A 13,302-nucleotide genomic window follows, 5' to 3' on the forward strand; every position below is an offset into this window, starting at 1 on the left:
ATTCTTGCTGGTATCAACCCCAAGGTCGTTACCCAATTCCAGAATCCTCGTGAAAGAGAGGATTCTCTTTTCAATTCTCCCAAATTTTAGTATCTGATGAACAGCCACCTCTCTCTCTCTCTCTCTCTCTCTCTCTCTCTCTCTCTCTCTCTCTCTCTCCAATTCGCCTCACTTTCACCTCATACCAGTTAATCTTCCTTACTAGCTTCTCCAAGACCAGCAATGTTTCAATTCAGAATAGTTAGGTTCAAGCGTACTTTGTTGTCGTCATTGCCAATATAGTTGAGGTCTGAATCTGCCAGCTCCAATAACTCATCTTCAGAGTCCGCATCTATTCATCTTAGGGTTTCTGACTCCATCCCCTCGGCCTCGTTTCTTGCCGTTTGAGAGGATGACAGGATGGTGAAATTGGTTCCCTTGAGACAGAGGTTTGGTGTTTCTTATTAACAGCTTTCATTTATGTCCAGACACCCATAAATTCCTTGGTGGGACCCCTAAAAGTGCAGAGTGAAGCAAATTTGGAAATCGATTTGGGGTTCGCAACAATTACCCCCTGAAAGAGACCTCCGTACCCTTGCCCTTGTCGTCACATTCGGCGTGTCTTGGTAAATAATGCAGCCCTCTTGGTCCATAACCGGCATGCCTATGTTGCAATTTGTCATGCAGAGACAGCGACATTTTTGTCTATGCATCAAAAGAGCGCCAACATTTCCTGTTGGAAATTTCTAATAAAATTCCTCTCCTTGTATCCTATTGACATGGGTCCATCTGACATGGACCTGTTATAAAATTGCACATCAGTATTGTGCTTCTCATCAGCATCGTCTTCAACCTCACTGCTTCTGCAGATGTAGCAAGCGCATCCTTTGTCTCTGCTCATTCCCCCTTGCTCTTCCCTTTCTGCACGTTCTCTCGTGTTTTCCTCTCTGATAACATGCAGGAAGATTCATTTCTGGTCTCCATCAATATTCCTTTGGGCGATGGAGCAGTTGAAGAAATTTCGAACTTCTCTGACTGGAATACTCGACTTTGCTTGCTTTGGCTTCGAGGCTATCAATGGCCGTTGTCTTCCCCAGACAGACCCGACAGCAAGAATGCTCTCTTTACCCTAGGCTTGAAATTGTATACCATAGAACCAAAACCATATTTCCCTATTAGACCGATGTCTGTTAGCCATCCGCCTTGAAATCTTTTTGATAGGTGATGTAGGGCGATTGAAGGTTGAGCTAATACTTTGCTCTGATATCAAATCTTATGTATGATAAATCTATGGAAGATATCCACCAATCAACCCCTTGGCTGAAAGATCATCGCAGACTGTCTTTTCCCTTATCGAAAACCAGAGCCAGAGATTTAGGTTTGCTTATCACCATCCCAATGTTTCTCTTTACATGCTTCCATTTATTTGAGACTGCACAAAAGCAACATTAACGACCGTTGCACTGGATGGTCCAGTGGAGGAGTAAAACCAGAGGATTTCTCTGGTTGCAAAGCCCGCGTTTAAGAAAATTACTGGCATGGTTGTGAAAAGTTTGCAAGATCTCATATCTTCATTGCCGAGGCATCATCGTTGATTGATTTTCTTTTCCAGCCCGTGATTTTCGGCTAACAGTTGTTCTCCTACTTGGGGAGATTTGAGTAATTCTTAATTCTTTAATTAAGAATTTTCTTAATTCTTTAATTAAGTACTTAAGAATTAAAGGGCTCGCTTTTTTACCGTTAGGAGTAGGCCGCGCCGACTCTTCGACCAAGGACCAAAACAAGTACAAATGCACTACAACATCTGCACGATCATCACGTTTCACAATCATTCTTCGATGAAACCTCGTTTGGGGTAGACGATACGATGGCTCTTGGCGAGGGCACACCAACCCGTCAATTTTGGATCCAATTCGGGATTTTCTTGGGGAGGTATCGGTAAGGAATTGGAATGTAATAATATAGATTCATACAGAAGAAAAGGCTCAGAATATTGGGATCCTGGACACATGGCCGTTATTTAGCCTTGCAAAGGTGCTCCTTGCTGATTCACACACTCCTGTTTTTTTTTTTTTAGAGAAAATCGTTTTGCCTGCTCAATCCATTGTCGCCACCGATCTTTGATCTCAATCCGCCATCCAATCGAGAAGATCGGGGATTCATCTGTTTTCATGATAAAAATTAAGCTCAGAGGGATTTTTTTCCTGCTTATGAGTCATCTGTTTTCATGATAAAAATTTAGCTTAGAGGGACTTTCTTCCTGCTTCCGAGTCAACTCACATTCGTCTTCAAGCTCCAGGCACAATCCGCATTTTGATCGACTGTAAAAGGCCATCACCACCGATTATTTTCGGCAACTGTTTTTCAGACCACAAACTGAAATGTAGACATGGTTCATTCTTTGCTTTTCCACCTTGTATTTCCTTAGATGGACACCTAAGATCTTCATGCCATGTTGCCTGTTGCCAGTCACATGCCTCAAGCCTGTCGTTCTCATGGGCATTGCCATCAACCGTCTTTTTCGTGGCCGGCAATCCTAGGCCTGTTACTCCATTGGTTCTTGGTTCTTGGTTCTTTAGGATGGACCGACATCCATTTCCCGATTGTCGCTCCTGTTTTAGAATGCCACTGAGGTGAATATGCTACTCAATTCCCAAAAAACAGATTTTGAAATTCCCGGAAATTGAATGACGTAAACCGAAAATTTGAAAAAAAAATACAAGAAAAAAATTCAGAACAAATTTCCTAGGAAAATATTATTTTCCATAATTTGTTTTCCTTAGATTCAGACATGTGCTTAGGGTTCATTTGGTTGCCAACGTAATGCAGTTCATCTCGGAAAGGGGAGGAAAATGAAGCAATTTTCCTTTTATCAACAATGTTTGGGTGGTTTCCCTTATAAACCCGTTGGTCCTTGTCAGCAGATTATTTTCTGAATAAGGGCTGTTCCTCTATCCTCCTGAGTCGAACGGAAATGGGTGGAAACCGAAATGGGTAGATGGGAAGTCAGGCAGCTCTCTCTTCCTCTGTCTGATGGTATCTTTGTCTCCCTTGGCTTCTCCATTCTCTTAACGGCAAGCACTTGGCATCCCTTGGCTTTTCCATTCTCTCATGTTGTTTTGCTTCTGCAAGTTCTGCTGTGAAAGCTGCTTCACCGCCCTCTCTGCACTCATCATTTCTTCTTCTTCTACCCCCTCACCCTCCTTCAAATCTCTTCTAGAAACTACAATTGAAGACGAAGAAGAAACACAGAGCTGTGTTGAAACTGCTTGAATTGAACTCCCACGGCAGCCCTCTGAAACCTTCTTCCCGAATCTTGAAGAAACACCATTTCTTGGAGCCTCTTCAGGATCCAATGATGTGGGTTCTTCTGAAGATCCTTGAGACCTATTATAAGAAATTTGGTACTTCAGGTTTGCTATTTGTTTTCTTGGATTTCTCCGAAATGAGTATTGATGTGGAAGAGAGCCTTCTGCTTAAGAATGAGAGCATGAAGAAAATGATACTACACTTTTTGGTTTCCCGGTGGTCGTCACCCCTCTGATTGCGTTATAATGCTTGCTGAGGAGATACATTGGAGTTTTGTTTTTGGGTGGGGCATTTAAGAGCCTCTCTCTCTTTTGTTGAATTCGTCCACATCTTTTCAGCTCATCTTTCCTACTGCAAGAACGAAGGTTTGCAGATTATGACTGTTCTTGTGGATAGGCCTGGGACTAAAGTTGATTCAGTCATATTTCTACGAGGGTTGTTTGCTCCTAGCAGTTTTCAGTCGGAATTTGTTTTGGCTTTTCGCAAAGAGTCCGTTTCTTTGAACATAAAATGGACGTAAAACAAATTTTATGCTCATTTGTAGCGTAAAAATGCGGGTAAATTTTGTTTTTATGCCCATTTTACATCTAACAAAATGGGCCCAAAATAAATTGTAGGATGTAGTGGGTGCTGGAAATGATAATAAACTTGCATATGCGAATTGATATTTTCATTCTTACTACCCTTTTTTTTGAATGGTTTTCATTCTTACTACCCAATGCAGTTGTTTAACATGTTAGTTGATATCATGCTACGATTTGAATGCTAATTGAGGTTTTGAAGATGCATTTTGAATACCAAAAACAGAAGACCAGAGACGAGCGTTGTTTCTCTAATGCGTGGATGACTGTATGCTAGTTCTGTCATTTCCAAATTGTATGGGAAGTTATTGTTTTATTAGGTTGAGTTCACCACTTATAGGCTCTGGGTCCATGATAGCATCTCCCACATTCTGGTTTTCTCTTGATCTTTCTTGTTCTCTCACACTGTATCTTGAGTTATAGATGTAAAGAACTGAGTTTATTATGCACGGGTAATTTGACGCTGCAATTTCTAGAAAATGTTAGAAACTGGAAAATAGTATATGGATTTCCATTTCCTTTCCTTTTTCTTCACCCCAAACACCCCATTCCAACTTTTCTTACATTTTCCCGTGCAACCAAACAGCCCATGGAAAGTTAACATTACTTTTACTTTTCTTCTACTTCTAATGTCCTTGCGTCCAAAGGGACCATTGGGGAAAACACAGCCCGCTGAATCCCACCTGACAATGGATAGTCCGGTGAAGGTCCGTGAAGATCTTGGGTGTCCGATCATACCCAATGCGTTCATCAGGTGGTTGAAGAGCACTGCTACTGCGGCTCACAACTACGAGGAGTAGAATTGTAAGCGAGGAGCTGAGGGAGGGAGATAGACTTGAGAGTGCAGGAGTGGAGAGACTCTGGAGAAAGCAAGAGAAATCTCTTGAAAAGGTTTTTTTCCCCTTTTTTCAGGAGCTTTTAAGATCTCTTCATTCTGAGAAATTATATGGTGCCGGATGGGCACGTACAAGGGCGATTCATCCTTGATATTTGATCCAAGAGCAGCACCTTAAAAAGTTGAAAAAATAGGCTGATGTTGGATCAAATACCAAGGGTGGATGCCCCGCCCTTGCCCGTGCCAGATCGGGCACCGTATAAAATCTCCATCTTCACGTCTCCCCCCTCCACCATCGCTCGCAGCTAGCCCTCCTAATATTCAATGGAATATTTTTTCATGTTGCCTAACATGCCTTAAACTTTAGAAGCTTTCCTCAAAGTCCACGTAATAAGAAAACCCCAATTCCCATCCTTCAACACAAAGAAGCTAGTGCAGGGTTGATCCAAACTCTCGGATCTAGAGGGTTAGGATCAACACTCTAACATTCAGATCGGAGGGTTAAGATCAACCTATGGAAATCATTTTTTGGGGCACAACCTATTTAGGCTGTGGACAATCAAATGGACAGTTTGGATCATCCTATAGTGCGGGCCATACCGTACTTTTAATAAAGTGAGAGTGCCCTCATCAAAATACAGTAGTGCTGATAATAATTACCTAAACAAAACCAACCATGTGGAAAGTAACTTGGGATTTGCCAGAGACAAGGCATTTTGCGGCCGTACTGTTGCAAGTGAGAACAGCCACCTCAAGAATAAGACAAAATCTGTTGAAAAGTGAGTATGTTTGGCTGCTCTCACATGCAACAACCCAGTGGCAAAATGCCTTCTGCGATGGTCCCTAGCAAATCCCAAGTAACTTTTATGATCAATTGTAGAAGTCAATTAATAGGTCCTACGGTTGATCTAGTAGAACATCTGTCTTCCCTGAACAAACATCCCATGAGTAAGTTAAAGGTTACAAAAATCAATTGTTTGGGTTTCTAAGCAGATCTTGTCTAGGGGAATTTTGGTAGTGTGTTTGGTTGGATGTGAAAGCAAGTGGAGAATGGAGGGGTGTCATTAACAAAATAAATAGTAGAAGAGAGAAAACGAGGAGAGAGAAAGAGAGAGAAAAGTAATGATTACACATGGCAAGACATATTCTACTCTTCTCCTCTCTAAAATTCACCAAAAACAAGGTTTTGCATTGGAAAAGTAGGAGAGGGAACAATCCCGCCACATAGGCGCCACCTAAGCAAAAAGCTAATAATGATGTCTCTTCCATGTCTAGTAGTCCAATGAAATTTGAGCTGAAAATTGACAACCAGACAACATTTGGTATTTCATATTCCTAAAAATGCTCAGCCGTCTTACTTGCTTTTTGCAACCAAACAGAGGCAAGACATAGGATCATCCGATGAACTTTTTCTCAATGGCATTTGTTGGACTTACGATCGGCATTCGGATCAACGGATATGATCATGTAAACAAGGTAGATATGGGCCCCATGAAAGAAAAAACCAGATTTAATTGTTGATTGGCCTCTGACAATGGGGGACCGAACTTAGTAGGAGTTAACGGTCGTGTAGAGCAGTTGAGAAAAAAGACCAAAGATTACAGTTTTTCTACTCTGAGGGTCTATGAGACCCCGCCCCATTTGAAATTTGAAGATTTCATGCAAAGGGCAGGTAAGACAAGTGAGGTCCCCAACTGGGTCAGTAATCAGTATAGATGATTGAGGATATGGGCTCCGCGTTCAATTGCGGGAACCTCCTTTGCGATTTTCAAACGCCCAGCTAGGTCCCTTATTTTAAATTTTAAAACTTTAAAGAAGAATGATAGGGTCAGATGCGCCTGACCTTAAGAAAAGATGTGTATGCATTCTTTTGACAATTGACACTATAAAACGCATGCATGATTTCAGCTGTTTTGAAGCTTGTTAGTGGGTCCCAGGTATGTGGATTTTGTTTTTCCAGATATGGTCAAACAGATAGGGAAATAATATTTTGCACTGCCTCGTTTATTTGGTTTCTTTTTTCTCTTTCTATAATTTTCCTCGCTAGTTCACGAAGAAAGAAAGAGAAAGAACATATATGTATGCAGAAATCAGAAATGGTTCGTTGAGAAGGGCCCACAGCAGAGGCTATTCTTCAAAATCGGGTGGGGAAAAGACCCTGATACCCTCATGACATAAACATAAATCTCATTTCTCATTACTGCCTATTAAATTGGCATGCTTCACAAGGCTTCTTTTGGTTCGTGTAAATATGTATTTGAACCGAGAGAACCTTGGGTTCATTTCTATCTTGACCGTCAGAAATAACTAGAGACGGATGGATGCTTGACACGTGTTGAAAAACTTTTTGGAATAACGGCGCCTCTATATACAGCCGGTTTGGTTTGGATTTGAAATCTTTCTTTGAACTCAGAGTTCCTTGGGTTCTTTTAAATCTTGGCCATCGCCAATATGCATAGACAGTCGATTTCATGACACGTTGACATAAACATAAAACGATGACTCTCTTCTAATAATACGTTCATCTGTATGAGATTCCGCCGGCGTACTCGATACGTTTGGAACACATGTTTGAACCTAGAAAATCCGGCAGCGTACTCGATATTCCCAACCAGAAAATATTAATAACGTTGCCGTTCTAAGCCAAAAGAGACATGGGAAATAATAAAATATTTAGTAACGTCGTCGTTCTCAACCAGAAGAGATGTGTAAAACAGAATCCTGGACGATGTGGGTGTGCCACGTGACACCCCTCCTCAAAAAACGTAAAACTCTCATATATTTGGATTGTAGAAAAAATCTCACCATATCCCACGGTTTTAGCAAAATTGTTTCTATTACTCAATATCCCACTTACTGTTTCTATTTATTGGAGAAAAATAATCTCCACCATGTCCTATGATTTTAGCAAAATTGTTTCTACTCTCAATATCCTATGTGTATTAGCAAAATTTTAGCGAATTAGTTATATCTTGCCCTGTGCATCGCACGGTTTGTCCACTAGTATTCAATAACGTAGCCGTTTTAGCTCAAAAGATAAGTGAGAATAATAACATATTACTTTAATGCTCCGTTTGGTTGCCAAATTTTTTTTGGTTCTTGGGACTTTTGTGGAATTTCCGCAAGAAACCCACGTTTGGTTGCTGGACCCAAAATAATCTCAGGAACCAAAATAACCCCGCACGAAACCCTACCCTGGAAAAAAAAATACTCCGAGGAACCAAAAATAAGCTTGCAGAAGATTTTTTTTTTCTTCCCAATAGTTCAAGCAACCAGACAAAGCATTTTTCCCCACCATAGTCTGGTCAACCAAACATGGGTACCGGGATACTTCATGTGAATTTTTTTTCGACCAATCTCCCAAGGAATTTTTTGTTCCACAGAAATCCCAAGAACCAAAAAATTTCTGGCAACCAAATAGAACGTTGGGTTGTGAATTTGTGAGGAGGGGAAACATACGAGAACACTATTAATGTTAGAAGGGTATTGGGGTCTTTTTACCACCCATTTTTGAAGAATCACCCGTGTTTCATTCTTGTTTTGAAAGGTGCCCTAAATCCATAATTCATCGAAACAGGTTGCCTTATTCTGTACTAGACCTGGCAAACGGGTGGGTCGGGCCGGGTCAACCCGCGGGTGATGCGGGTGCGGGTCCACGGGTCGGGTGAGAAAATGACCCGCATTTTGGCGGGTCAAAATTTACCTGACCCGCGCGGCCCGCGGGTGGGCCGGGTAAACCCGCGGGTCACCCGCAAATATGCCGCAAATATGGGATTGTAATAATTATTTTGATTTGACAGCCTGAGAAATTGCCAAAGGAGAAGCTTGATAGCAAATTCTAATAAAATAAAAACCACATTTAAATGTTATCAACACTACTGGGCACTCTCACTTTATGTATGGCCCACACCATAGGATGATCCAAACCGTCCATTAGTTGGGCCATAGCCTAAATAGGTTATGCTCCAAAAATCATTTCCATAGGATGATCCTATCCCTCCAATCTGAATGTTAGAGGGTTGATCCTAACCCTCTATAGATCGGAGGGTTAGAATCAACCGATGGAAATAATTTTGGGGCTTATCCTATTTAGGGTATGGCCCATCTGATGGACGGTTTGGAACTTTGGATAATCCTTGGAGGACATACCGTACTTTTTATAAAGTGAGGAGTTACTCATAAAAAAACAAACAGCAGTGATGATAACATTCTCAAAAAGATTAAAAAATACTATAAAAATGCGGGTGCCCGTGGGTGCCCGCAAGTTGACCCGACCCGACTCGTGTTTTTGCGGGTTGGGTCACCCGCGGGTTGGTTTTTGACGGGTCACGGAAACTTAGACCCGTGCCCGCAAATTTGCGGGTGGGCCGGGTCGACCCGCGGGCACGGGTCACTTTTGCCAGGTCTATAATCTGTACTTTTCTCTTTTTTTTAAGAATGGTAGAGCCCACAGCAGATTAAGGTGTCAAAATCGGGGGGTCTTGACCCGACAGATGTGGATGTGGGCGGTTCCCACGTCTGTTTTAACTGTCAACCATGTTAGCTGTCCAAAAGCATATCAAAATGCTTTTGGTGTGTTGACTTGTTAAGCGTAGGTTGTATTACTTCCTATTAAGGCCTCTTTGGATTTATGGAAAATTTTTCATGGAATTTGTTTCCAAATTAAAATAAAAAAAAATTCCTGTTTTCAAGGAAATTTGCTAACCTACTTTCTCCTGGAATTTTTTTCCATAATATTTTTCACTAGATCCAAACACCCTATCCTTTCTCAACATCAAAATCACCAATGTCTTATTGGGCAATCATATTTTTTTTTCCATGGAATATTAGTTTTACTCAATCGTGGCAGAGAGCGGGAGAAGGAAACACTTTGGCGCTATTGAGGATGCGGAAAGGTTAAAAAACAAGGAAAAAAACCTTACTCAAGAGTCAAGCCTCTCCTTCCATTCTCATTACCCCTCTCTCACCACATTATGAACTAATTTTCCATGGAATTTTTTTTTTCAAGGTTTCCAAACATGGCACCACCTAAAGAGAGGAGTGGAAAGAATTTCCCTAAACCTTTGGTGTCCTTGATTGAGGAACTTGAAAACTGTGGCTTGGTTAGCCAATATGTAAATGGAGGGTGGAAAACAAAATTCAGCAACGCAATACATCAAACTAAATCGCTCAAACCATGGAATTCAAGATCTTATGATCTGTCAATCAATGTATGTCCCGGACTTTGTTCATAGAAAGGAACCATTTAGATTTCACACGCTTAACCCATCAGTAAGGTATTATATTGAGGGAGCATTTAGGCCATTCATCCTTATTTTTAATCTTCATTTGGAAGCCATCATCTGGTGTAGCCTCTCCAGATCAACAGTTTATGGTCGTGTACGGTGGAGATGGCGCATTGGGTGCTTTTCTATCTACTACATGTAGAAAACGACCTCAACTTAAATTAAGATGAATACATAGAGTCAAGATGTGAGCATGCATGCCTATGAAATATTCAGGTGGGTGTCAGACTGTCAGGGGCATCCTAAGAAGATATGAAGAGGAGTGAGAATCCTAAGTTGAACACACAGGGGATGTGAGGGTCCAAAGGAAAGAATGATATAGAGGGATTAGAGAGTAAAATGACAGGGAAGCAAATCATATTCACACCACAAAAGAAACTCTCCATTTCTGCATGTGAACAGCCGGCAATAAAAGGCTAATAACTTAACACCCCCTCCAGCTAGCTTTATTTTTATAATCTTAGCCACAGCTCTACTTCCTAAAAAAATAACTTCAATAATTTAACATTCCTCTCATTCATTTGTTTCTTCTCTACTTTGGTTAGTTATTTTGAGATTTTTTTTCTTCTTAAATGACTAATTATTTATCTGATTTTAGACCAATAATTATTTATGTGATTTTAATCTAATTTTTTATTTTAATTTCTTTTTTCAGTGGCTCATGCAACTTACAGGCATGTACCAAACTGCCACCTACGGAGGCGTTGGCTCTTCGGCATAAAGTCATGGGTTTGAATCCGGCCCCCGACTTACCTGATACCCGTGGTGAGCAGGTCATTGCGTGTATCCGTAGGAACTAGTCATACTCCCGAAGGGGGTGGGGACATCCTACGTCATAAAATAAAATAAAAAAAATGTACCAAACTGCCAACAAAAAAAAAAGAGATGGGTGGAATTAAAAAAAAACAAGTGGGCCTCAAATTACTATAATGAAGTATTTATTACAGAAAACAAGGTGGAAAAGGGGAAAGGCAAAAAGGAAATGGGAGGAGGCTTTTGCAAGCACTGTGCTCGGCTTTCCCATCTTCAAATATATGGGGATTGAGAAGACCCTTACCACATTCTTTTACCATTAATATGGCTTGATTTTCAGTGAAATTATATGGTGTTTGTCCCTATTTTACTCACAAAAATACAAAAACATATAGTCCAGTAAGAATTAAAGGTAGGTACAGCTACAATTTATTTAGTGGTCCCCATTGTTTGTGGGACATGCCCCAAAAACGTGGCCATTGGGCTAAATTAAAATGGATGGCTGAAATTAAAAAAACATGAAGAGTTAGGTTGTCCAATTAATTTAATCATATGATTCATATGTTACCAAAATAGTATGTTGGATTATCCCAACGTGATATAGCTGTATAAAATAATGAGACCTAGTACACTAAATTGGATCCTCCGCGGATCCAACCAAATAGGACACATCAAGTTAACTCGGATTCCCATGAATCCTAACACATAGCTTAATTGGGTTAAATTTAAAACCCAACCCATGAATGACTTGGAGCTTTCCTCTGAAACAGACTAGTCTACAGCAAATAACTCCTTCCATTTTAAATAAATAAATCCTAGCGCTTATAGATGGGTCTAATTGCTAAAATCCAAATAATAGGTCTGGGACCACGTTTTGCTATGTCGGGTGGGCCCCACCGAACAGTAACCCAATCAAGATTCAAACAACTCGGGAAATGTGTGACACAATAAATTTGAATTATCGTGGCATATCATATTAGGATAGGGTAGCATGCTTGCTGTATTCAAGGGCATCTTTACCATACACGTGGCTGTATCTACATCGATCTTGAAGGTCGTAATGGTTGCCCCACCATAGATGAGCTTATGACCCACACTCCGAAACCAATTCTAATTTTCCTTTTAATTTGCTTGTAAATAAATGTTTAAGGAAAAAAGACAAATTGACTGGTACCTAAAATCACGTTGCCGTGAGACAGATTAAAAGACTCTTCTGCCCTTTTCGCTTGGTCGACATTTTCCTTTCTCTCCAACTCCTTCATCACTTCATCTTTGCTCTCTTTGTTTCACCACCGCAACACGGAAGAGAAAGAAGGAAAAAGAAGAATTTGTACTCAAAAAATGAAAAATATATATTAATGCATTCTTTAAAAAATCGGGTCGACTTCAATATATTGTTCCAGCTCTCAAAAGATCAAATCAACTCGTCAAAAAATCATTTCAACTCTTAGGCCTTGATCATTTAAGATCATGACAACAGATTTTGTGGTCTAAACCAATTATTGGACTCATATTTAAACGTATTTTTGAGTCCAACATCGGTTTGGAACTAACAATCGGTTGTCATAATATTAAACAAGCACGGCCTTAAAAAAATCGGATTTTGCAACTGACCTGGCTTTTGACGGCAGGATTTTTCAGTGTGACAACCTGATTTTTTAACAGGTCGACTCCCTTTTTTGACAAGTCACCCTATTCTTCTTCTTCTTCCTTTTTATTTTTATTTTTTTTGAATTGGTGAGATCTTTATTAAAAACATGTCGATCTTTTGCAAATGTTTTTAGTTGTTTCTATTTTTCCAGCTTTAATTGTGCTTTAATTTTTTAATTTTTCATCGTTCTTTCCTTTTGCTCTTCGTCTTCTTTATCTTTGTTCTTCTTCTACGGAGTTGAAGCGGTTGTGTGCAACAAAAAAAATAAAATTAAGAGAAGCAGAAGAAGAGGGCAAAATGGTCTTTTCGATGCGTGACGCCACTCCAAGGTTAGTTGAGTTGGCTGAAACTACCAACCGAAAATTCAATCGGACTAAAAATGTGACGAGACCATCTTTTCCCCATAGTGAAAGGCACAGCATTTTGTCTTTAATTGGTGGGACGAATAGATGATACAATGGAAGCTTTTTTCAGACCGGCTGCACCCACATGCACAATGGACCCAGATTTTGACGGTTCAAATCAGTTGAGGTCCACATGGAGCTGAGATCAGTTAAACCATTCCCAATTTGAAAGAAAGCAGCGGCATGCTTAACTTCTGCACCCCACTACCTACCTCATAGTGGGTCCTAACTTTGATCGATCCAAACCTTCCGCTTGATAAGCCATATTTTGTATTTCCTATGGCCTTATTACACATTATTTGACGTTTATGATTGCCTAGGGTTATCAAATGAACAGTTTCGATTGATTCAAGACGGGGCCCGCCATGCCCACATATTTGATTTGACTCCGAAGGGCCCACGATACGAGATACGTAAGAGATACGGGCTCCGGTGGGCCCACCATTTATTAGTGAAAAGAATTCGTCAAAACGCTCCCTATCTGCCGTTAGACAAAAGCAATTAA

Source organism: Tasmannia lanceolata, unplaced genomic scaffold (assembly GCF_043159265.1).
Source record: "Tasmannia lanceolata isolate RefF3 unplaced genomic scaffold, GAP_Taslan_0.1 ptg000005l, whole genome shotgun sequence".
Taxonomy (NCBI): Eukaryota; Viridiplantae; Streptophyta; class Magnoliopsida; order Canellales; family Winteraceae; genus Tasmannia; species Tasmannia lanceolata.